The sequence below is a fragment of the Coregonus lavaretus genome (genome assembly GCF_964263955.1).
Source record: "Coregonus lavaretus genome assembly, chromosome: 5".
Taxonomy (NCBI): domain Eukaryota; kingdom Metazoa; phylum Chordata; class Actinopteri; order Salmoniformes; family Salmonidae; genus Coregonus; species Coregonus lavaretus.
In genome coordinates, this window is record NC_139992.1 from 3,567,227 (window position 1) to 3,593,546 (window position 26,320).

The 26,320-nt window shown below is 43.6% G+C and overlaps 1 long non-coding RNA gene across 1 annotated transcript; it reads left to right on the forward strand.

Moving 5' to 3' along the window:
* The first annotated feature begins 11,384 nt into the window (after window positions 1-11,384).
* On the forward strand, window positions 11,385-12,551 carry LOC311129160. Its single transcript, XR_014613264.1, has 4 exons — window positions 11,385-11,421; window positions 11,517-11,765; window positions 11,873-12,143; window positions 12,464-12,551. It is a non-coding gene; the product is annotated as an uncharacterized lncRNA (long non-coding RNA).
* The last annotated feature ends 13,769 nt before the right edge of the window (window positions 12,552-26,320 follow it).

Sequence of the window (26,320 nt, forward strand, 5' to 3'; positions counted from 1 at the left end):
AGGCCCTAGCTATGAACCAGCCTACCACCTCAAAGCTCCCCTCTTCTAACTGAATACATGCAAGATGTGCTGTTGTGGATGATTTGCAGTGGTGATAAATTAGATTTACAAAATAACAAGGCACTTCAATCTATTGTCTTTCCCATTCACCCTCTGAATGACACACATACACAATCCATAAAAATCCTTCTTTAACCTGCCTTTCTTCCCTTCATCTACACTGATTTAAAGTGGATTTAATAAGTGACATCAATAAGGGATCATAGCTTTCACCTGGACTCACCTGGCCAGCTTGTACAGAGGGATAATGGCAATTAATTTGTATGTCTCTGCTTACAGTTTGAAGGAAGTTAAAGGTAGTTTCTGGAGGCATTGCTAACTTGCGCAATGACTGGAAGTCTACAGGAGCAGCTAGCATACTAAATGGCAGCTAACATGCTAAATGGCAGCTAGCATGCTAAATGGCAGCTAGCATGCTAAATGGCAGCTAGCATGCTAAATGGCAGCTAACATGCTAAATGGCAGCTAGCATGCTGAACTATCCCTTTAAAACATTCAAAGTAAAACCAGGCATGATAGGGACGTTATTTTCCTTCCACCGGAGAATGAGTCTCCTCTCCTCCATCACAGTTCACTTGTTTTGGTGGACAGACTGGCACCTTACCTAATCTCCATCTGGTGGACAGACTGGCACCTTACCTAACCTCCATCTGGTGGACAGACTGGCACCTTACCTAACCTCCATCTGGTGGACAGACTGGCACCTTACCTAACCTCCATCTGGTGGACAGACTGGCACCTTACCTAACCTCCATCTGGTGGACAGACTGGCACCTTACCTAACCTCCATCTGGTAGACAGACTGGCACCTTACCTAATCTCCATCTGGTGGACAGACTGGCACCTTACCTAACCTCCATCTGGTGGACAGACTGGCACCTTACCTAACCTTCATCTGGTGGACAGACTGGCACCTTACCTAACCTCCATCTGGTGGACAGACTGGCACCTTACCTAACCTCCATCTGGTGGACAGACTGGCACCTTACCTAACCTCCATCTGGTGGACAGACTGGCACCTTACCTAACCTCCATCTGGTGGACAGACTGGCACCTTACCTAACCTTCATCTGGTGGACAGACTGGCACCTTACCTAACCTCCATCTGGTGGACAGACTGGCACCTTACCTAACCTCCATCTGGTGGACAGACTGGCACCTTACCTAACCTCCATCTGGTGGACAGACTGGCACCTTACCTAACCTTCATCTGGTAGACCGACTGGCACCTTACCTAACCTCCATCTGGTGGACAGACTGGCACCTTACCTAACCTCCATCTGGTAGACAGACTGGCACCTTACCTAACCTCCATCTGGTGGACAGACTGGCACCTTACCTAACCTCCATCTGGTGGACAGACTGGCACCTTACCTAACCTTCATCTGGTAGACAGACTGGCACCTTACCTAACCTCCATCTGGTGGACAGACAGGCACCTTACCTAATCTCCATCTGGTGGACAGACTGGCACCTTACCTAACCTTCATCTGGTGGACAGACTGGCACCTTACCTAACCTCCATCTGGTGGACAGACTGGCACCTTACCTAACCTCCATCTGGTGGACAGACTGGCACCTTACCTAACCTCCATCTGGTGGACAGACTGGCACCTTACCTAACCTCCATCTGGTGGACAGACTGGCACCTTACCTAACCTTCATCTGGTGGACAGACTGGCACCTTACCTAACCTCCATCTGGTGGACAGACTGGCACCTTACCTAACCTCCATCTGGTGGACAGACTGGCACCTTACCTAACCTCCATCTGGTGGACAGACTGGCACCTTACCTAACCTTCATCTGGTAGACAGACTGGCACCTTACCTAACCTCCATCTGGTGGACAGACTGGCACCTTACCTAACCTCCATCTGGTAGACAGACTGGCACCTTACCTAACCTCCATCTGGTGGACAGACTGGCACCTTACCTAACCTCCATCTGGTGGACAGACTGGCACCTTACCTAACCTCCATCTGGTGGACAGACTGGCACCTTACCTAACCTCCATCTGGTGGACAGACTGGCACCTTACCTAACCTCCATCTGGTGGACAGACTGGCACCTTACCTAACCTCCATCTGGTGGACAGACTGGCACCTTACCTAACCTCCATCTGGTGGACAGACTGGCACCTTACCTAACCTTCATCTGGTGGACAGACTGGCACCTTACCTAACCTCCATCTGGTAGACAGACTGGCACCTTACCTAACCTCCATCTGGTGGACAGACTGGCACCTTACCTAACCTTCATCTGGTGGACAGACTGGCACCTTACCTAACCTCCATCTGGTGGACAGACTGGCACCTTACCTAACCTCCATCTGGTGGACAGACTGGCACCTTACCTAACCTCCATCTGGTAGACAGACTGGCACCTTACCTAACCTCCATCTGGTGGACAGACTGGCACCTTACCTAACCTCCATCTGGTGGACAGACTGGCACCTTACCTAACCTCCATCTGGTAGACAGACTGGCACCTTACCTAACCTCCATCTGGTGGACAGACTGGCACCTTACCTAACCTCCATCTGGTGGACAGACTGGCACCTTACCTAACCTTCATCTGGTGGACAGACTGGCACCTTACCTAACCTCCATCTGGTGGACAGACTGGCACCTTACCTAACCTCCATTTGGTGGACAGACTGGCACCTTACCTAACCTCCATCTGGTAGACAGACTGGCACCTTACCTAACCTCCATCTGGTGGACAGACTGGCACCTTACCTAACCTCCATCTGGTGGACAGACTGGCACCTTACCTAACCTTCATCTGGTGGACAGACTGGCACCTTACCTAACCTCCATCTGATGGACAGACTGGCACCTTACCTAACCTCCATCTGGTGGACAGACTGGCACCTTACCTAACCTCCATCTGGTGGACAGACTGGCACCTTACCTAACCTCCATCTGGTAGACAGACTGGCTTCTTACCTAATCTCCATCTGGTAGACAGACTGGCACCTTACCTAATCTCCATCTGGTGGACAGACTGGCACCTTACCTAACATCCATCTGGTGGACAGACTGGCACCTTACCATTTACATTTACATTTACATTTAAGTCATTTAGCAGACGCTCTTATCCAGAGCGACTTACAAATTGGTGCATTAACCTTATAGCCAGTGGGATAACCACTTTACAATGTTTTATTTTTTATTTTTTGGGGGGTGGGTTGGGGTAAGGGGGGGGTAGAAGGATTACTTTATCCTATCCCAGGTATTCCTTAAAGAGGTGGGGTTTCAAATGTCTCCGGAAGGTGGTGAGTGACTCCGCTGTCCTGGCGTCGTGAGGGAGCTTGTTCCACCATTGGGGTGCCAGAGCAGCGAACAGTTTTGACTGGGCTGAGTGGGAACTATGCTTCCGCAGAGGTAGGGGAGCCAGCAGGCCAGAGGTGGATGAACGCAATGCCCTCGTTTGGGTGTAGGGACTGATCAGAGCCTGAAGGTAAGGAGGTGCCGTTCCCCTCACAGCTCCGTAGGCAAGCACCATGGTCTTGTAACAGATGCGAGCTTCAACTGGAAGCCAGTGGAGTGACCAAACCTCCATCTGGTGGACAGACTGGCACCTTACCTCCATCTGGTAGAGTGAGGTGGGAGGCTAAAGTAATAGAGGACATTTTTGGGACAGTGGCAGACAAGAACATGTCAGAAATAGGAGGGGGATGCAACCAGCTCACTGAATGACCTCGGCACCAGGGCAAGGTACACTGAATGACCTCTGGACACCAGGGCAAGGTGCACTGAATGACCTCTGGACACCAGGGCAAGGTGCACTGAATGACCTCTGGACACCAGGGCAAGGTACACTGAATAACCTCTGGAAACCAGGGCAAGGTACACTGAATGACCTCTGGACACCAGGGCAAGGTGCACTGAATGACCTCTGGACACCAGGGCAAGGTGCACTGAATGACCTCTGGACCAGTGGCGGCTCCTGAAAAAATTCTCAGGGGGGGCAATTTTTCTGATGATTTAGGTGACCTACACACATTTTAAAAAAGATATGTCCAGCAACAACATGAAGACAGGGGCAGCATATAAGTCAATACCAGAAGCATTTATTGACTGATCTCAAAAGTGTTGGCTTACCAGGGTTGGTGGAGCCCTCAGTTTCATCTTTGCCTCGCAAAGCTAACTCAAACACTCCGCAAAACTTCACACACTGGATTAGCCGGCTGAGGATGTGGCGGTTCTTGCTAATGTCGTAGTAAATATATTTGTTATAGTGAATATGGAATATGATATGTTGAGTAAAATGTTGTGCTAAGATCTATTTAGGTCAGGAGCTGGTTATAAGTTCTGTTCCTATCCAATAACAATGGACAAAAGGGTCCTATCTTGTCAGCCTTGTCAGCAGGTGGCCAAGGACAACACCCACGCCATAGGCCTCTCAGTTCTTCCAACTCACGAGTTCTTGCTCTGAGGACACACACACACACACACACAAACACACACACACACACATCATCACTGTTAAACACACACACACACACACACACACACACATCATCACTGTTAAACACACACACACACACACACAAAAATCCCCTCTCTTAGGCTGAACATTTGAAGACAGAGAACCCGACTCAGAGCCAATGCAACAGTGACAGTAGCCTGGAGGGGACCTCGCCCAACTCATCAGGACCAATCAGAAGATCAGAACTACTAGATTCAACCTACTTCATTTATTGCATAAAATGTCTGCACACAATGTTTCGGGGCTCTCTTCAGATAATAATAATAATAATAATAATATGCCATTTAGCAGACGCTTTTATCCAAAGCGACTTACAGTCATGCGTGCATACATTTTTGTGTATGGGTGGTCCCGGGGATCAAACCCACTACCTTGGCGTTACAAGCGCCGTGCTCTACCAGCTGAGCTACAGAAAGTGGATACTCATGGATGCGCATCGCAATTGTAAAATGTCAACACAATTGGAGACACCACGTCATTTTTGGAGACATGTTATTGACAGTAAACTATTGTAGATGCGACTGCTAACTAAATAAAACATTTTAGCTGGCTAGCTAAACATCTTAGCTAAATGTGGGGCAAACAATTCAGTTATTTACCGTTAATTTTAGGGATTGGGGTGAAAGAAATCGAGTTACATAGTGATACTTTACGATATACTGTATTGACAATATCACAATATTTTAGCGCTAGTTGGCTGTACCTGCATCAAAACACCATTATTGTTCCTTCATAGCTTGTTCTCAATCTTTTCACATTGGGGAGCCAATTTGTTTTCAGCACTTTTATTTCCATGACTGGTCAAAACTCGTTCTCATGGCTTTCTGATCCCTCTGCAACAGACATATGGTGCGCATTAAAATCACAGTATCGAATCGCAATACGTATAGAATCATGAGACTCGCAATGCATATATCTTATCGTGAGGTTCCTGGCAATTCCCAGCCCAAGTTCATTTGCCTCAACAAATCTCTTCGCTAGCAAACGCGATGTCTTCTCCAAAACGGCAATGTGTCTCCAGCAATGTTTACTTTTTTGACGTTCTATGGCATCTCCACTTTCCAAGCATATATGACCACATGTAATATTTTGGTAAGTGATGCAAATAGTGAACTATGTAGGGCCAGGATGTAAAATATATGTAGCTGCAGCAATTTCTCTTATCTGATATGGTAAGTAATGGGGCTTAATGTATAGCTCCCTAATAGTTTGACGAACGGGTCCGTGCACGCGATTCCAGATATCTTTACCTCTGAATAAACTGCCTTTATTATACCATATCCACCCTGTCCAAAGTCTCTACTTGGTCTCAGTTCTCCAGTAAACTTGTGATTATCAACACTAACCTCATCGTTGTGGCGGCGGACAGCTAGCCTGTATCCCTCATCCAGTTGAGTGGCAATGTTCACTCCCCAAAGCAGACAATCTCAAACAGAAAAATCCTCGGGTGTAGGACTTTCCACCTTTAGTAGAAACCTGTTGAATTATTAAATTTGGTCTGGGAGGTCCTAATTGTTTCGTTGCCAATTTATCTTGATTTGTTCGCCGACAAAAAGTAACTTATTTCAAAGAGACAATCGAGTTGCACTGAACGCTATAGCCATCTTGATAGTAGTACGTGAATTGATTGATGAGGCTACCCGCTCTTTTCTTAGTTACGTTCATGGTTACGTTACGTATGACGAAAGCGCGTAAGTGCAAGCCCTCAGAAGCCCATAGAGATTGTATTGAAAGCTCTGAAATTTGAAAAAAATAGATTTTACATGGGAGTCTATGACAGACTTCTGGGCGATTTTCAACCTGACTGAAATCGCCCCAAAAGGGGGGGGGAGCCATTTGAAGCACGACTTTTGCCTGATTGGACATTTAGTGGCAGTGTGGCACTGTGGCAGATCAGACGTCTAGATTACAACACTGATAACTACTGTTGCCGTGATATAATTGATTAGAAAAAAATTCCCTTCCTTTTCCCGTTTGGCAGTGCGTCGCCCATATCGCCCTATTGAACAGACCGCCCCTGCTCTGGACACCAGGGCAAGGTGCACTGAATGACCTCTGGACACCAGGGCAAGGCGCACTGAATGACCTCTGGACACCAGGGCAAGGTGTACTGAATGACCTCTGGACACCAGGGCAATGTGCACTGAATGACCTCTGGACACCAGGGCAAGGTGTACTGAATGACCTCTGGACACCAGGGCAAGACAGCAGAGCAGCAGACCATGATACGTGTTATGGGTGGAAGATGGCACAATGATCCCATCTGTTGGTAAATGTTAATTACTGCAACTCCAGTGTTTTACCGGTGTACTTGAGATACCCGGATGTATTGCAATAAACTGAACAAGACTTGTTACTCGCATCAATGCCTGTCTCGTCATTTAACATTCAAACAATACGGTCACAGGAGATAAAACACAAACAGACAGACACAAAAACACACAACACACACACACACACACACACACTTCCAAACTCTGAACTAACACTGCTGACCCAAACCAACATCAGTGTGTGTGTTCTATTCATTATTGAGTGTGTAGCTTTTAATTTAGACCATTTAAATATGTCCTCATTATAAGGATTCACTGCTGACTGATATAACCTTACTTTAAAGATGAGCTGCATTTCTCTGTATCACCAAGTAATATACAGGGCCTTCAGAAAGTATTCATACCCCTGGACTTATTTCACATTTTGTTGCGTTACAGCCTGAACTTAAAATGGATTAAATAGTTTTTTTCCCTTCTCACCCATCTACACTCAATACCCCATAATGACAAAGTGAAAACATGTTTTTAGAAATGTTGACAATTTAATTGAAAATAAAATAAAGAAATATCTCATTTATATACAGTAAGTATTCACACCCCTGAGTCAAAACATGTTAGAATCACCTTTGGCAGCGATTGCAGCTGTGAGTCTTTCTGGGTAAATCTCTAAGAGTTTATCACACCTGGATTGTACACTATTTGGACATTATTCTTTAAAAAATTCTTCAAGCCGATTAAAGTCAAAACTGTAACTAAGCCACTTCAATGTCATCTTGGTAAGCAACTCCAGTGTATATTTGGCCTTGTGATTTAGGTTATTGTCCTGCTGAAAGGTGAATTTGTCTCCCAGTGTCTGTTGGAAAGCAGACTGAACCAGGTTTTCCTCTAGGATTTTGGCTGTGCTTAGCTCTATTCCATTTATTTTTATCCTAAAAAACCTCCTAGTCCTTGCCGCTGACAAGCATACCCATAACATGGTGCAGCCACCACCAAGCTTGAAAATATGAAGAGTGATACTCAGTGATGTACCACACAGAAAATGTTTGGTGGTCCCCATGTTGGGGAATAAGATATTTGAAAGTCTAGGTTTGAAATATAATATGTCACCAATTACCATTATTAAGGGATTAAATAAAATCAAAAATAAAATTATAATATCTTGCACCTAATGGTGGCGCTCAAAACATGCACAAATTCCCATAGGAACACAGCCATTTTAAAAGCGCAGGGCATGCCTTCATTTTTCGTCTGACAGGAATGATATACATATATGTGAGGCGAAAGCTGAAGTCCTGACCTTTTCACTGATGTAATTAGATCTAATGTATGATTCCCAGTTCATCCACTAGAAGATCAAATGACGTGACTTTGGCCACTTCGTCAGTGTGGGAAAATGGCTGAACGAATTTTCAAGACTGACATCTTAAAATGACCCTAGCAAGTTATCAACTTTTTTTTTTTAAATAACAAACAGACAGGCGAGGAAACTTACAACTTATTTTACCATTCATTTTCCCCATTGGAAACGAGAGAGATCAACAGCACATTTGGACGATGCATTCAAGGTGACGCTGTATTAAATGTGGATGCATTGCATTACGATGACCACCAGGGTGTACCCTTTCCATGCATACAACAATTTACCACTTTTGGTGACTTGATCTAAATTGCATTCTCTATGAATATGACCATCGCACAGGGGTTCGCAAACTATTTTTGGCCCACGAGTCCATTTTGATATCTGAAAATTCTCGCGACACCAACCATGTGGAAACAATTATGTAATCAACAGCCGATGTTTACTTTTTTTTTTTTTGTGGGCTGTGGCAGTCAATTGAAAAACATTCTAACAATATTTCTGATTGTCTTCTCAACTCATCATCACATGCTTTTAATGTGGGGCTGATACAGTCAATTGCAAATTAGTCTGACATAATCTCTCCACCACTAATGGGATGTGTGTGCTTGATGCATGTCATGTCGGAGATTCTGCGCGTCAGACAGTGCGCACCTCATCTCTGCTCTCACATTCAACCTGGATCAATATTTGGTTTTAATGCAGACGAGAGCACTGAATCCAGCTTCACATAGATACAGTATGAGATGACGGAGGGTACCATGAGTTTTATGGTGCTTTCAAGACAACTGGAAACTCAAATCGTGACGTCAGTGATCTTCAGATCGGAAAATCCGAGCGCTAGCAAGAGGTCAGAGTTCCTGAGTTGGATGACCGTTCAAAACGATTTTCCCCAGTCGGAGTTGTCTAGAACGCACTGAAGTTGGAAGTCGGAGATTTCCGAGTTCCCAGTTCCGTGTTCCCAGTGGTTTTGAATGCGGCATTACATCTCAGAGGGAGACGGCAGGGTATTTCCTTTGAGTCAGGAACCAAAACACCCCGTAGTGACCCATGAATGCATTCGGTCACATGACAGGTCGATCAGCTGTTCGATTTCACTTACCGGTATGTCAACTAGGCAGTCAGTGGCTATTTTGGCATTAATACATGTCACATATCAGTTTGCAAACAATGTAAAAAAAAAAAAAAAAAATGTTTAATGAAGAAAACATTGAGTTAATAAATATGGAGGACTAAAAGTGCCACAATTAAATAAATAAATACACCATTAAATAATTACTTAAATGTGTCATTAATTAATTCAAATTAGAATTAAATACATAAATGTGTAATTAAATGTATCATTAATTAATTCAAATACCGATTCATTTTATGTAAAATACATATATAATTATTTCACTATTTACATTTACATTTCATGATCCTGCATTGCAGTGATTCATGAATTACTTAAAACTGTCAAACTGACCCATCAAAGTCAGTGGGCGGGGCTAACGCGAATCTAGTCTGATCCATTGCTTTGGTCTGAAGTAGAGTAGGCCAACCTGGATAGAGACAATGGAGGATCTCCGTGAACTTTCCAGGGAGTTGGTTAGAGACATTTTAAACTTAGCAGAGGATGTAGAAGCAGGACCTGCTGACCCAGAGCATGTAGCTAGTAAAGCAGAGGAACTTATTGAAGTTGTTGGAGTCATTTCCGCACTTTCCGACGAAGATATCGACCACAGAGTGATTGCAAATCTAGAAGAAGTTGTCCACCGCTTCTCTGGTACCAGGGCACTTCAGGCCCAACACACACAGGGACCGGGGCGTTTGGCGTTTGACATACCGAGTGCAGTTCTGGAGCATCAACTTCTTTGTGGAGTTCCCGCAGTTCAAATTGCAGCGATGTTCGGTGTGTCAAAGAGGACCATCAGGAGGCGCATGCAACAATACAGTTTAAGGTATTTACACTAAATTCATGAGTTTTCTGTTTATGAATTGCTGCTCTCATACACTCGGAAAGAATATGACGTTTAAGGTAACATTACTTGATGTTGTGTTTTTCTTGTTTGTACAGAAAGACAGATCTCTATTCAGCTGTGAATGATGAGGAGTTAGACCGTATTGTAAGTGAAATTCACAGAAGTCATCCAAACACCGGCTACAAGCTAATGCGTGGTCACCTGAATGCAAGAGGTGTGCATGTTCCAAGTGAGTAGATAATAATATGGGCATTATTTAAATGTATTTTTAATTTGGAGCTCTGCCCCTTTGAAAGGTGAAGGAAGCCCGCTTATGGAAAGACATCGCCTCTGAGATGTAGAATGTGTAGAAGAAATGTGAAGAGAAACACACATTTCAGGACGGCTGACTTGTATCATCAGGATAGACATGTCCTGTGATTTTTAGCCTCCTGTTTAATAGAGGTGGAACAATATCTGACAGTAATATTCTCAGCTGTCCGGATGTGCCCCTGCTGTAAAGGGTATAATATAATCATAGAAAAGCAAAATATCATAGGAGGCAAAAAATCTCAGGTAATCTCTGTTCGAGCATGTGGTATCTATCTATCTATCTATCTATCTATCTATCTATCTATATATGTGTGTATATATATGTATATGTGTATATATATGTATATATATGTGTGTATGTATATATATATATATATATATATATATATATATATATATATATAAATGTATGTATGTATATATATGTATGTATATGTATGTATATATATATATATATATATAAATGTATGTATGTATGTATATATATGTATGTATGTATATATATATAAATATATATATGTATGTATGTATATATGTATGTATATGTATGTATGTATGTGTATATATATATATATATGTATATATAATTTTTATATATGTGTATATATATGTGTGTATATATATATATATATATATATATATATATATATATATATACAATATCTGACAGTAAAGTACATTTTTGAAGCTGTGGTGGTTCTGTAATAGTTGACTGTTTTACACACATTATTTATTTTATTATGACACCACTATATCCTCAAAATAAGTAGCCAGTGAGTGTGTGGTTATTCATTTTAAATTCCTCCCCTCAGTCTCAAGACTGCAAGAGTCTTTACGCAGAGTCAATGCAGAGGGAGTCTACATGAGACGTCTGAGGCTGCGTGTATTAAGGCGACGGCAGTATTTTGTTCCTGGCCCAAATTCTTTGTGGCATATAGATGGCCACCATAAGCTTATCAGGTCAGTGATATTAGCAGATAAACAATGCATCTTTCTATATGTTTCATTACAATTGTTATACAATAAAGTTATATTTTTTCATGTGTTTGCAACAGGTGGAGATTTGTTGTCCACGGTGGGGTGGATGGATTCAGTCGTTTAGTGGTCTACCTGACTGTGGCCGGCAATAATAGAGCTCATACGGTCTTACAGAGCTTTATCGCCGCTGTTGAGCAGTATGGGCTGCCATCAAGGGTACGGTCTGACAAAGGGGGGGAGAATGCAGATGTAGCAGAATTCATGATCAGAAGCAGAGGTACCGACAGGAATTCACACATCACAGGCAGAAGTGTCCACAATCAGCGGTAAAGAAATATGTTTGGCAACTAGGCTCACACAACTAACATACTAGTTGAATGTACTTTAGCATATGTCATAAATTAACAATTTCTCAATTTTATCCTAAACACAGAATAGAGAGGATGTGGAGAGATGTTTATGAACATGCCCTGGACCTCTTCTATCAGATCTTTACTTCATTGGAAGATCAGGAGACACTGAATCCAGACAATGAAGTCCATCTTTTCGCTCTGCACCGGATTTTCCTTCCACTGGTTCAGCAAAGCCTCGACTCTTTTCGAGATGCTTGGAACTTCCACGGTCTTAGAACTGAAAGGAATCAGTCACCACAGCAACTCTGGAGAAGTTACAGAGAGCAAGGCCCTGAGGAGGATCCTACTGAGGTTAACAATGAACTTTAAACACTTTCTTAAAATTGTTTCCCCAAAGGAATTATGGGAGAAAAAAATGGTGCTAAATGTGATACTTTAAATGAAACATTTACTATAGATTATTGTCTCTTTAAAATCTCCCGAGCTTTTAAAGATCAACCTGTGAGCTGTAGTTTCTACAGTGCATACTATGCAAAGCTGTATTATTTTAAAAAACTGAATAAGTAACATTTCATTTCTCACTGCCTTGGTGACCAAAAATAACAATCTTGTGTAAGGACATGTCAAACTAGTTTTAAGTACAAGACTGATTATGCTTGTCATCCATTCAGGTTCCTGAAGAATATGGGATCGATTGGAACGGACCTCACTGCCTTCATCGAGGCACTGTGTCAGTCCCCGAGGTTCAGCTGGCCCGTGAGCTCTCAGATGAAGAGGTTGCAATTTTGCCAGCTCCAGGAGTTTATGTTACTGATGCACTTAGACTATATGTAGAGACTGTGGAAGTGTTATCAAGAATCTTAGACTGATGTCCAACCCATGTTTTTATTTGTTGTGTTAGAACAAGCAAGGAAAAACTGAAAGTTTACTTTCCTTTTAAAAGAAAGGAAAAAAAGCTGTTTCTTTGAAGCTTCCTGTCTCATTATGGTCCACAGAATGACTAACATGAATGCTGTACTGTTAGCACTGAAGGTGCAGAACAGTTTGATTTTAGTAAATGGAAGAAAAAAAAGTCAACTGCACTACTAAACAACTACAACTAAATATTAGAAAAATAGAAAAACCCAGTTGCATGTTATTAATTGTCTGTAACTGTATTATCTTATCTAATTATATCCTACAGGTGTTATCTTTCTATTAACTTTTCAGTTACACACAATCTTATAGCAACACTATTGTGATGACACAAACCACTGTCTGTTTCTTTGCGATCCAACTCCTCGTTGACAATCACTGCCGGTACTACTGCACTCTCAGCTGATGTTTCAGGCCTCACTGGAACACTGTCACTGACTAGGGCTGTCTCACTATCATTTTCTTCACTTTGGCCTCCCTCTTGTTCTCTTTCTGATTCCTGCATGGGTGTCCTTGAAGTTAACACAATTGAAATGATGGTCATACTCGCTTATTTGTGTGCACAACAATAAGAGAGACATATTCCCAAAGAAAATAAATTATGCTACCCTTGCATTGCTTTAAGAAGTACATACCCATTGCAGCTCAATCTGTGCAGCTTCATCTCTGAAAAGGGAACTTCCTTCTGACAAGTGATGCAGGGGATGACTGGACCAGAGGCAGGACGTGAGCTCTCCTAACAACAACAACAAATGGCTTTTAATTAATGATTAAAAGTCACCAGTAATCTTTGTTTTGATTATGTATTAAACTAAGTCTCTGTAAATGTATGTACACAATCTAAGGGTAGATCCTGTTGAAGTGGACGTATGTAGATTGTAGCCTGTCCAATCATCGTCGATGGATCTTTCAGATAGGCAAGGGTGTATCCAGTGCTGGGACACTGAAGCAACGCAAGATTTCGACTGCGAGTAGATCCTACAAGTTTTAGAAATTCAAAGCCTCCCCCTTGTTGGAGCTTCGGAAACACTTCCATCAGTTTATTTGTTATAACCATGGGATCGTGGTCATTCCCTGGAGAAAAAAACAAAACAAAATCATAACTCACCTCACCTTAAATTAAGCAAATAAGCCTGTGATAACTATTATTGACACTATGAACACCAATTAAGTTTGAGTCACTATAAAAAGAAATGCAAATAATTTCAACAAGCCACAGACAGTACAAACTTTTTTTACTTTTGGTAAATGCCTAGTTTCGCACTGACCTGAAAATGTTACTTTTTGCTCTCCAAGTCCTGAAGTAAGAAGTTCAGCTTTAAACAGTACGCTTGGAATTTTATCCGCATTGTGGTCAGCCAAACAACAGACAGTGTGTGTGTAGCTTCTTCGGCTAACTTGGACTTGTGCTGGTCGTCTCGTCATATTCCTTCTGGCTCCAATGTTATATGGCGCAAAGAGCCTTGCTACCTCCGCTGCAACACAGAAAAACGTAACAGCTCAATGGTCACCAGTCAGCTAAAACAGCCTCTACTTCTATCTTGGGATGCTCAAGCCAGCTAACACCATTTAGCCGATTAGCGAACTAGCTAGGTTTATGCTTCCCCCCCCATTAACAATAAACGTGTCACGCACGAAGCATCATAATACCGCATGCAAATACATGTTCGAGTCGATCTAATTTAACCTACACGTGTGTCCCGAATCATTAAATAGTAGCACACCTGGCTAACATGAAATTACTTAGCTTACCTTGGACAGGTGTACGTGATTGAGCGGCCGGTATCTGCTGTGACTGAGCTGCCGGAGTCACCGGTGCCGCGGGAGCCGTTGGACTTCTGCTCAGAGCTTCCTCAATCAAATTCGCTGCTTCTCTCAGCAGCTCCGGGCAACTTTTAGACATTTTGTCCTGCACCTCACACAGCGTCTCAACATTGGGGCTAGCAGGACCGAGTCTTCTCTTGATTTTTAGCCGTTGCAATGAAAGTTCTGTTTAACTGTGTAACTAAACCAACGTAGAGGTGAATAGCGCCACCCAGTGTATTGGAATGTGTTCAGTAGCTCTGCATCAATCCATTATCCGGAATTGATTTGTCTTGGCTTGATGCAGAGGGTAACCAATCAGGCGTTAGGTTCCGCCTACCAACTTTTGATGGGTCAGTTTGACAGTTTTAAGTAATTCAGGAAGCACTCCAACGCAGGACCATGAAATGTAAATGTAAATAGTGAAATTATTATATATGTATTTTACATAAAATGAATCGGTATTTGAATTAATTAATGACACATTTAATAACACATTTATGTATTTAATTCTAATTTTAATTAATTAATGACACATTTAAGAAATTATTTAATGGTGTATTTATTTATTTAATTGTGGCACTTTTAGTCCTCCATAAATAAAGCCCGGACTTGAACCCGATAAAACATCTCTAGAGAGACCTGAAAATAGCTGTGCAGCGATGTTCCCCATCCAACCTGACAGAGCTTGAGAGGATCTGCAGAGAAGAATGGGAGAAACTCCACAAATACAGGTGTGCCAAGCTTGTAGCGTCATACCCAAGAAGACTCGAGGCTGTAATCGCTGCCAAAGGTGCGTCAACAAAGTACTGAGTAAAGGGTCTGAATACTTATGTATTGAAGTGTTGATACATTTGCAAACATATTTTTTTTTTAAAGAAACGTTTTGCTTTGTCATTAGATTGTGTGTAGATTGATGAGGGGGGAAAAAACTATTTAATCCATTTTAGAATAATGCTGTAACGTAACAAAATGTGGAAAAAGCGAAGGGGTCTGAATACTTTCCGAATGCGCTGTAGCCTCAAAACATGGTTAAAACCATAACTTTATGTGATGGATCGTCAGTACTTGCATCAGTAGCTCTGTCTATGAATTTGAGAGTGATTGCCACTTACTGCCAGCTTGTTATTTTTCTTGCCCTGACGTGGAATGTCTACAACAGTCACGATAACAGCTGAAAACTCCCTCGGGGGGTAGAAGGGTCGGCATTTGACCATCAGGTATTCAAAGACGGGTGAACAATGGGGCGAGACTTCCAATGCGCTCGAGTCAGCACACCATTTGTTGTTGATGAAGAGTCAAACCCCTGCCCCTCTCGATTTCCCTGACTCCACTGTCCTGTCCGCTCAGTGAATGGAGAGTCCATATCTTGTCCGGAAGCCATGTTTCAGATGAGCAGTTTTCCCTTCACTTTAATCTCTCCAGAACTCCCCTTCTCTTGCCTCTGTAACACCGACATTTCCTCTTGGATACCCCGAATATTAGGTCAGAATTACAGAAAGAGCCCAGGGCAGATGAGTCGAAGTTGAAGCTGGAATTTAGGTACGTAACTGACGATCTGATGTTCACAAGTTCTTGTCGGTTATAAGAAATTATAGTGGATACATTTCGTGAACATAAATTCAAAATAAACGGCAAAATAGCAAAGTTGGGTCGGAGTTCGCTAAACCGTGTTACAGTATGGAGCCATCTGTAATTATTTATTTTAGTCATTTAGCAGACTGCCCTTCTTAACTTTGCCAGTTTTAATATGAAGCGCAAATTAGTTTTCTCTCATTCTCTCTTTTGTGCGCTCTCTGACTCATTCTCTCCCTTTTTGTCATTTAGCAGACGCTCTTATCCAGAGCAATTAGGGTTAAGTGCCTTGCTTAAGGGCACATCAACAGATTTTTCACCTAGTCGGCTCGGGGATTAGAACCAGCGACCTTTCGGTTACTGGCACAACGCTCTTAACCACTAAGCTACCTGCCGCCGTGTTCTATTATGAGAGTAACCTGGAATGTTGTCAGGTCAGCTGTGTGGCAGTTGGGACTAAACACTTCTCATGGGACCAAATTACCGGCTTTTACGATGTACTTAAATCTCATATTTGATCATTAACTATCTTTAGGTCTCCCTTCTATTGAAAGATCATAAGATTTAACCTGGATAGGTAGGTTCATGTTCGAAGCATTGTTTGGTAAGGGTTTCAAAACCAAAACACTACATGCATACAAACGTACAGAGACACACAAGCTAGACCGGAAGGTTCTATCAACTCCCCACTGAATCGTATATTTCTGAGGAGCTCTTCACTTGGGGAACAATTTCCACTGGGACATCAAAATATCTACAACCAACAAAAATAAAGTGTGTTTAAAATAATGCAGGAAAAAATATTGTAAGATATCAATTAACGACTCACGTGGAACTCATGTGGAACTCTGTATGCCGATGCAAATATATAATAATAATATAATATGCCATTTAGCAGACGCTTTTATCCAAAGCGACTTACAGTCATGCGTGCATACATTTTTGTGTATGGGTGGTCCCGGGGATCGAACCCACTACCTTGGCGTTACAAGCGCCGTGCTCTACCAGCTGAGCTACAGAGGACCACAGACATGTTGAAGTGTGTGTGTTTGTGTCCCTACTTGCAGTCCAGGGTGTGTCTGTTGAAGAGGTTTGGCTTGGTCATGTCAGACACTGGGGTGAGAGGAACACACAGTCACATAAGAGTAATGAATATTACTGTTGACATGGTGTGGATAGATATCATTTATCACAGATAAACCATTTGAACATTAACTGATCAGCGGTCACCGACTCTGATCTTGAAAAGCTTAGCAGGTTTTTTTGTTCCCAGCCCAGTAGTAAATCACCCAGCCTGTAGGGTTCTGGTTCAGCCCAGTCTTACCCAGATGAGCCAGGAGTCGACGGTACCGAACATGGCTCTGTGGGTCAGGATGGCCTCAGCGACCTCCATCCACGTTGTCCATGAGCCAACGCAGCTTCACAGCACTGAAGTATGTACTGATGGGAAGACCAACCTTGTGCTGGGGAGAGATGGAGAGATGAAGAGATGGAGAGAGAGAGAGATAGTGGGGGTTAACAAAATGGGATGACAATGTAGGGGGTGAGAAACGGGGTTGTTTGCAATGTTGGGTTGATGTCACCTACTAGAGGGTAAAGATACGGTCACCAGTGAAAGTCGTCACACCCCTTGCGCAGTCTTCACATTTTGCTGCCTTAAAATTAAATCTAAATGGGGATTAAATTGGATCCACATTTTCAAAGTGAAAGAAAATTCTAGAAAATGTCCCAAATTAATAAAAAGTAAAAAATGAAGATGTCTTGATTTAAAACTTGGTGGAAGCACCTTTGGCAGCCATTACAGCTGTGAAGAAGATTCTACCAACTCTGCACAACTCTTAGGGCAACATACATACCTTGTTTTTGTCAGAATTTATCAAACTCAGTAAAATTGCTCAAACTCAAGTATCAGAAATTACATGATCAATTCATGTTTACTTGCTGTATAACTTGCTGTATAACTCTGATGATAGAGCTAAACGTGTGCAATTGTTTTGCATGGAATAATCGGAAATGTGTAGTTCTGAATATGCTCTTCAAGAGGTGATATTAAAGCCAAATAGTTTTAAAAATGTATTTAACAATCGCTTGAAAAAAACGGTACGTAGTTGTCAATGTTTTTAACGTAGCTGGGGGGTTTCCTTGCCCCCCCCCCCCAGAAGCCAAATCGAAAGCTCTGCTCTGCTCTGTGACTGAGCAGCTCTGCTGTTTTAGCATTGAACACCTGAAGGGGAGGAGAGAGAAGCGGTGGTTCCTAACGTGCAAGTCATTTTAAACCTGATTTAGATGAGGGGAAGATTGCAGTACTAAAGTACAATGACTTCCAGGAGGGGAATCCCTCAAACCATATCTACACATGAAGCAATGTAATATATATTACAGCCCAACACAGCCAATGTAATATATTACAGCCCAACACAGCCAATGTAATATATTACAGCCCAACACAGCCAATGTAATATATTACAGCCAAACACAGCCAATGTAATATATTACAGCCTAACACAGCCAATGTAATATATTACAGCCTAACACAGCCAATGTAATATATTACAGCCAATGTAATATATTACAGCCAAACACAGCCAATGTAATATATTACAGCCAAACACAGCCAATGTAATATATTACAGCCAATGGAATATATTACAGCCAACCACAGCCAATGAAATATATTACAGCCAAACACAGCCAATGTAATATATTACAGCCCAACACAGCCAATGTAATATATTACAGCCAAACACAGCCAATGTAATATATATTACAGCCGGACACAGCCAATGTAATATATTACAGCCAACCACAGCCAATGTAATATATTACAGCCGGACACAGCCAATGTAATATATTACAGCCAAACACAGGACTGAAATTGGCCTTGGCATGGCCTGTATAACCACACAGTGCTGTCACATTCAGTTCAAGTCATCTGGAGGGACACTGGCAATCTGGCATCACCACAAAGGCACACTGAGAGAGAACAGCCAGGCAGACACTGATGAACTGTCTGACGCGGTAAACGTGTGGTGTCTCACACTCAGTGATTCATGACAGTCGTCTTAGAGTAGCTATTTTAGAGTTTACACTTCCTCTTCCAGGTCAAAATAAATAAAATAAACAATCTATCAAATCTATTCATTTTAAAATGTAGATTAATTATTTTTTCCGTTATCATTAACCTCATGATTTCTTTGCTAACAAATGATGGGGGTCCCTGGGTCACTGGTTTGCCTGGGTGGGGTCCCTGGGTCACCCGGTTTGCCTGGGTGGGGTCCCTGGGTCACCCGGTTTGCCTGGGTGGGGTCCCTGGGTCACCCGGTTTGCCTGGGTGGGGTCCCTGGGTGACCGGTTTGCCTGGGTGGGTTCCCTGGGTCACCCGGTTTGCCTGGGTGGGGTCCTTGGGTGACCGGTTTGCCTGGGTGGGGTCCCTGGGTGACCGGTTTGCCAGGGTGGGGTCCCTGGGTCACCGGTTTGCCTGGGTGGGGTCCCTGGGTCACCCGGTTTGCCTGGGTGGGGTCCCTGGGTCACCGGTTTGCCTGGGTGGGGTCCCTGGGTCACCCGGTTTGCCTGGGTGGGGTCACCGGTTTGCCTGGGTGGGGTCCCTGGGTCACCGGTTTGCCTGGGTGGGGTCATATCCTCACATGGTCTCTCCTATCATTGCTACGCTGACGATACACAACTAATCTTCTCCTTTCCCCCTTCTGATAACCAGGTGGCGAATCGCATCTCTGCATGTCTGGCAGACATATCAGTATGGATGACGGATCACCACCTCAAGCTGAACCCTGGCAAGACGGAGCTGCTCTTCCTCCCGGGGAAGGACTGCCCGTTCCATGATCTCGCCATCACGGTTGACAACTCCGCTGTGTCCTCCTCCCAGAGTGCGAAGAGCCTAGGCGTGACCCTGGACAACACCCTGTCGTTCTCCGCCAACATCAAGGCGGTGACCCGCTCCTGCAGGTTCATGCTCTACAACATTCGGAGAGTACGACCCTGCCTTACACAGGAAGCGGCACAGGTCCTAATCCAGGCACTTGTCATCTCCCGTCTGGACTACTGCAACTCGCTGTTGGCTGGCCTCCCTGCCTGTGCCATTAAACCCCTACAACTCATCCAGAATGCCGCAGCCCGTCTGGTGTTCAACCTTCCCAAGTTCTCTCACGTCACCCCGCTCCTCCGCACACTCCACTGGCTTCCAGTTGAAGCTCGCATCCGCTACAAGACCATGGTGCTTGCCTATGGAGCAGTGAGGGGAACGGCACCTCTGTACCTTCAGGCTCTGATCAGTCCCTACACCCAAATGAGGGCATTGCGCTCATCCACCTCTGGCCTGCTGGCTCCCCTTCCTCTGCGGAAGCATAGTTCCCGCTCAGCCCAGTCAAAACTGTTCGCTGCTCTGGCACCCCAATGGTGGAACAAGCTCCCTCACGACGCCAGGACAGCGGAGTCACTCACCACCTTCCGGAGACATTTGAAACCCCACCTCTTTAAGGAATACCTGGGATAGGATAAAGGAATCCTTCTACCTCCCTCTCACATGCATTTAACCATTCAGTAGTTGGATCAAAACAGTATCACAGGACAGGCCTACACACAGTGTACTCCCTCCCGGCATGAACCCTACTTGCCAACTTGTTGTTGTACCATTCTCAACAGATCTGTTGTGAGCATGGAACACCTGATAGATAGGACCATAGTACAGAGGTATCTATCTCCATCTCTGTCAGCAGTCTATTCCTTTTCCCAACAATAAGCTGTTTTAAAGGGAGGAGGGGAAAAGGTCAACTGATTATGTCCGCTCAAAGGACCATGCATCCCCTCTGTCCCTCATGGTGTTTTTTGGGCAAGACATGATTTACAATAAAAACTGTCAAAAGGATAAAGGGGAATAGAAGCTTTTCACAACCCCAAACAGACTCTGTAGCTCAGCTGGTAGAGCACGGCTATTGTAACGCCAGGGTAGTGGGTTCGATCCCCGGGACCACCCATACGTAAAAATTTATGCACGCATGACTGTAAGTCGCTTTGGATAAAAGCGTCTGCTAAATGGCATATTATATTATTATTATAGATCAATGGAGATGTCTCACCCCAAACAGATCAATGGAGATGTCTCACCCCAAACAGATCAATGGAGATGGAGATGTCTCACCCCAAACAGATCAATGGAGATGTCTCACGCCAAACAGATCAAGGGAGATGTCTCACCCCAAACAGATCAATGGAGATTTCTCACCCCAACTGAAATGGAGATGGAGATGTCTCACCCCAACTGAAATGGATATGGAGATGTCTCACCCCAACTGAAATGGAGATGGAGATGTCTCACCCCTACTAAAGCAGTCATAACTTTATTTAGGATGATTTAGGGCCAGTACAGGAAAGAGCATCACATCAGATAGTTCTATACCGAAAAGTCTAACGACGCCATTAGGTTGTCGTTGTTAACATATTGTCATCCAAATTAACCACATATACAGGTAGCCTAGACTGATATATATATGACCACTAGTAATCCACAAGGTGTTCTGATCATTGCCAAGCAACAATGTTCACAAGTAAACAAAGCAAACATTGTTTGGCGCTACTGTCAGGTCTTACAGTAGTGATGAACGTATTTTCCAGAGAGATGGATGCATGTACTCAGTCATCCAAGGCACAGATCAAATAAAAATTTACTGAATAGACTTGAATAGTGTGAAAAAGTGATGATTTACAGCCAAGTAAAGGCAAGTTCATCAGGGTTTGAACCAGTAACCTTGTAATTATGGGGCAAAGTGCTTTATCACCTGTGCCATAAAGTTCCAGATGTCTTGGCGGGTTCGGTTTTAGTTAACCTCGTCCCCAGGCTCACCTGCTACCGCATATAGAGAGCCGACTGGTGGGTGAGATTAGGTTGTATTACACTGACACACTAATCCTCCTATATTCCTTCCAACAAAGACCTGAGACTTTATCCCAACGCTGCCACCAGTGTAGCGATCAAGAGGCAGAAATCAAAAGGTGTGATTTGAGGGGCAATAGTCCCAATGTAGTAGAACTCTGCAGACTGGGTAGTAGACAAGAAAAAAATTAACGCACGTATGTATGTATGTATGTATGTATGTATGTATGTATAAACACACCGATGTCTCGCTTCCAGACAAGCTAAACACATTATTCGCCCGCTTTGAGGATAACACAGTGCCACTGACGAGGCCCACTACCAAGGACTGTGGCCTCTCCTTCTCCGTGGCCGACATAATTAAGACGTTTAAGCATGTTAACCCCCGCAAGGCTGCCGGCCCAGACGGCATCCCTAGCCGCGTCCTCAGAGCATGCGCAGACCAGCTGGCTGGAGTGTTTATGGACATATTCAATCTCTCCCTTTCCCAGTCTGCTGTACGCAAGAAAGCAAAGGTAACTGAACTAAATGACTATCGCCCTGTAGCACTCACCTCTGTCATCATGAAGTGCTTTGAGAGACTAGTCAAGGATCATATCACCTCTACCTTACCTGTCACCCTACACCCACTTCAATTTGCTTACCGCCCCAATAGATCCACAGACGATGCAATCGCCAGCACACTGCACACTGCCCTATCCCATCTGGACAAGAGGAATACCTATGTAAGAATGCTGTTCATTGACTATAGCTCAGCATTCAACACCATAGTACCCTCCAAGCTCATCATTAAGCTCGAGGCCCTGGGTCTGAACCCCGCCCTGTGCAACTGGGTCCTGGACTTCCTGACGGGCCGCCCCCAGGTGGTGAAGGTAGGAAACAACATCTCCACTTCGCTGATCCTCAACACTGGGGCCCCACAAGGGTGCGTGCTCAGCCCCCTCCTGTACTCCCTGTTCACCCATGACTGCGTGGCCAAGCACGCCTCCAACTCAATCATCAAGTTTGCAGACGACACAACAGTAGTAGGCTTAATTACCAACGATGACGAGACCGCCTACAGGGAGGAGGTGAGGGCTCTGTGAGTGTGGTGCCAGGAAAATAACCTCTCACTCAACGTCAACAAAAGGAGATGATCGTGGACTTCAGGAAACAGCAGAGGGTGCACCCCCCCCCATCCACATCGACGGGACCGCAGTGGAGAAGGTGGAAAGCTTCAAGTTCCTTGGCATACAATCACCGACAAACTGAAAAGGTCCACCCACGCAGACAGTGTGGTGAAGAAGGCGCAACAGAGCCTCTTCAACCTCAGGAGGCTGAAGAAATTTGGCTTGGCACCTAAAACCCTAACAAACTTTTACAGATGCACAATTGAGAGCATCCTGTCGGGCTGAATCACCACCTGGTACAGCAACTGCACCGCCCGCAACCGCAGGGCTCTCCAGAGGGTGGAGCGGTCTGCCGAACGCATTATCGGGGGCAAACTACCCGCCCTCCAAGACACATACAGCACCCGATGTCACAGGAATGCCAAAAAGATCATCAAGGACATCAACCACCCGAGCCACTGCCTGTTCACCCCGCTATCATCCAGAAGGTGAGGTCAGTACAGGTGCATCAAAGCTGGGACAGAGAGAATGAAAAACAGCTTCTATCTCAAGGCCATCAGACTGTTAAATAGCCATCACTAGCACATCAGAGGCTGCTGCTGCCTATTGAAATCACTGGCCACTTTAAGAAATGGAACACTAGTCACTTTAATAATGTTTCCATATCTTGCACTACTCATCTCATATGTATATACTGTATTCTATTCTATAATATTATACTGTATCTTAGTCCATGCCACTCTGTCAATGCTTGAAAATATACATTCCATGTATATTTTCTTCAATTCCATTCCTTACTAGTTTTGTGTGTATTGGGTATATGTTGTGAAATTGTTAGATATTACTTGTTAGATATTACTGCACTGTCCATGCCACTCTGTCAATGCTTGAAAATATACATTCCATGTATATTTTCTTCAATTCCATTCCTTACTAGTTTTGTGTGTATTGGGTATATGTTGTGAAATTGTTAATATTACTTGTTAGATATTACTGCACTGTCAGAGTTAGAAGCACAAGCATTTCGCTACACCCGCTATAACATCTGCTAAACACGTGTATGTGACAAATACAATTTGATTTATATATGTATGTATGTGTGTGTATATATACACTACCGTTCAAAAGTTTGGGGTCACTTAGAAATGTCCTTGTTTTCCATGAAAACATACATGAAATTAGTTTGAATGGGAAATATAGCAAAATGCATAGGAAATGTTGTGGTGAGTGTGGTGAAAGGAGTCAGGCGTAGGATGGTAATCACTGAATACAGATTCCTTTGTTGACACACACATGTGGTCCAATAGCGATCAACGAAACAGGCACAGGGGAAACAAACATCCCTGGCAATACACTGTAACGGAATCCAATAATACATAGGCACAGGGAGAAAATCTACCCTGGCAACACAATGTTATGAGAAGCTCCACCAAGCTACATACTCTCACAATTAACAATCACCCACAAGGACAAGGGGGCAGAGGGAACACTTATACACAGACAAATTAGGGGATAGGAACCAGGTGTGTGTGATTAAAAAGACAAGTGTGATGATGATTGGGGCGGCAGTGGTTAGTACTCCGGTGACGACGAACGCTGAAGCCTGCCCGAACAAGGAGGGGAGGCAGCCTCGGCCGAAGTCGTGACAAATGTAGTCATTGACAAGGCTAGAAATAATGATTTTTAATTGAAATAATAATTGTGTCCTTCAAACTTTGCTTTCGTCAAAGAATCCTCCATTTGCAGCAATTACAGCCTTGCAGACCTTTGGCATTCTAGTTGTCAATTTGTTGAGGTAATCTGAAGAGATTTCACCCCATGCTTCCTGAAGCACCTCCCACAAGTTGGATTGGCTTGATGGGCACTTCTTACGTACCATACGGTGAAGCTGCTCCCACAACAGCTCAATAGGATTGAGATCCGGTGACTGTGCTGGCCACTCCATTATAGACAGAATACCAGCTGACTGCTTCTTCCCTAAATAGTTATTGCATAGTTTGGAGCTGTGCTTTGGGTCCTTGTCCTGTTGTAGGAGGAAATTGGCTCCAATCAAGCGCCGTCCACAGGGTATGGCATGGCATTGCAAAATGGAGTGATAGCCTTCCATCTTCTTGATCCCTTTTACCCTGTACAAATCTCCCACTTTACCACCACCAAAGCACCCCCAGACCATCGCATTGCCTCCACCATGCTTGACAGATGGCATCAAGCACTCCTCCAGCATCTTTTCATTTGTGATCCGAACACCTCAAACTTTGATTTGTCTGTCCATAACACTTTTTTTTCCAATCTTCCTCTGTCCAGTGTCTGTGTTATTTTGCCCATCTTAATCTTTTATTTTTATTGGCCAGTCTAAGATATGGCTTTTTCTTTGCAACTCTGCCTAGGTCAGCATCCTGGAGACGCCTCTTCACTGTTGACGTTGAGACTGGTGTTTTGCGGGTACTATTTAATGAAGCTGCCAGTTGAGGACCTGTGAGGCGCCTGTTTCTCAAACTAGACACTGTAATGTATTTGTCCTCTTGCTCAGTTGTGCACCGGGGCCTCCCACTCCTCTTTCTATTCTGGTTAGAGCCAGTTTGCGCTGTTCTGTGAAGGGAGTAGTGCACAGAGTTGTACGAGATCTTCAGTTTCTTGGCAATTTCTCGCATGGAATAGCCTTCATTTCTCAAAACAAGAATAGACTGACGAGTTTCAGAAGAAAGTTATTTGTTTCTGGCCATTTTGAGCCTGTAATCGAACCCATAATTGCTGATGCTCCAGATACTCAACTAGTCTCAAGAAGGCCAGTTGTATTGCTTCTTTAATCAGCACAACAGTTTTCAGCTGTGCTAACATAATTGCAAAAAGCTTTTCTAATGATCAATTAGCCTTTTAAAATGATAAACTTGGATTAGCAAACACAACGTGACATTGGAACACAGGACTGATGGTTGCTGATAATGGGCCTCTGTATGCCTATGTAGATATTCCATAAAAAATCAGCCGTTTCCAGCTACAATAGCCATTTACAACATTAACAATGTCTACATGGTATTTCTGATCAATTTTATATTATTTTAATGGACAAAAATATTGGTTTCTTTCAAAAAACAAGGAAATATCTAAGTGACCCCAAACTTTTGAGCAGTAGTGTATATATATAGTACCAGTCAAAAGTTTGGACACACCTACTCATTCAAGGGCTTTTCTTTATTTTTACTATTTTTTACATTGTAGAATAATAGTGAAGACATCAA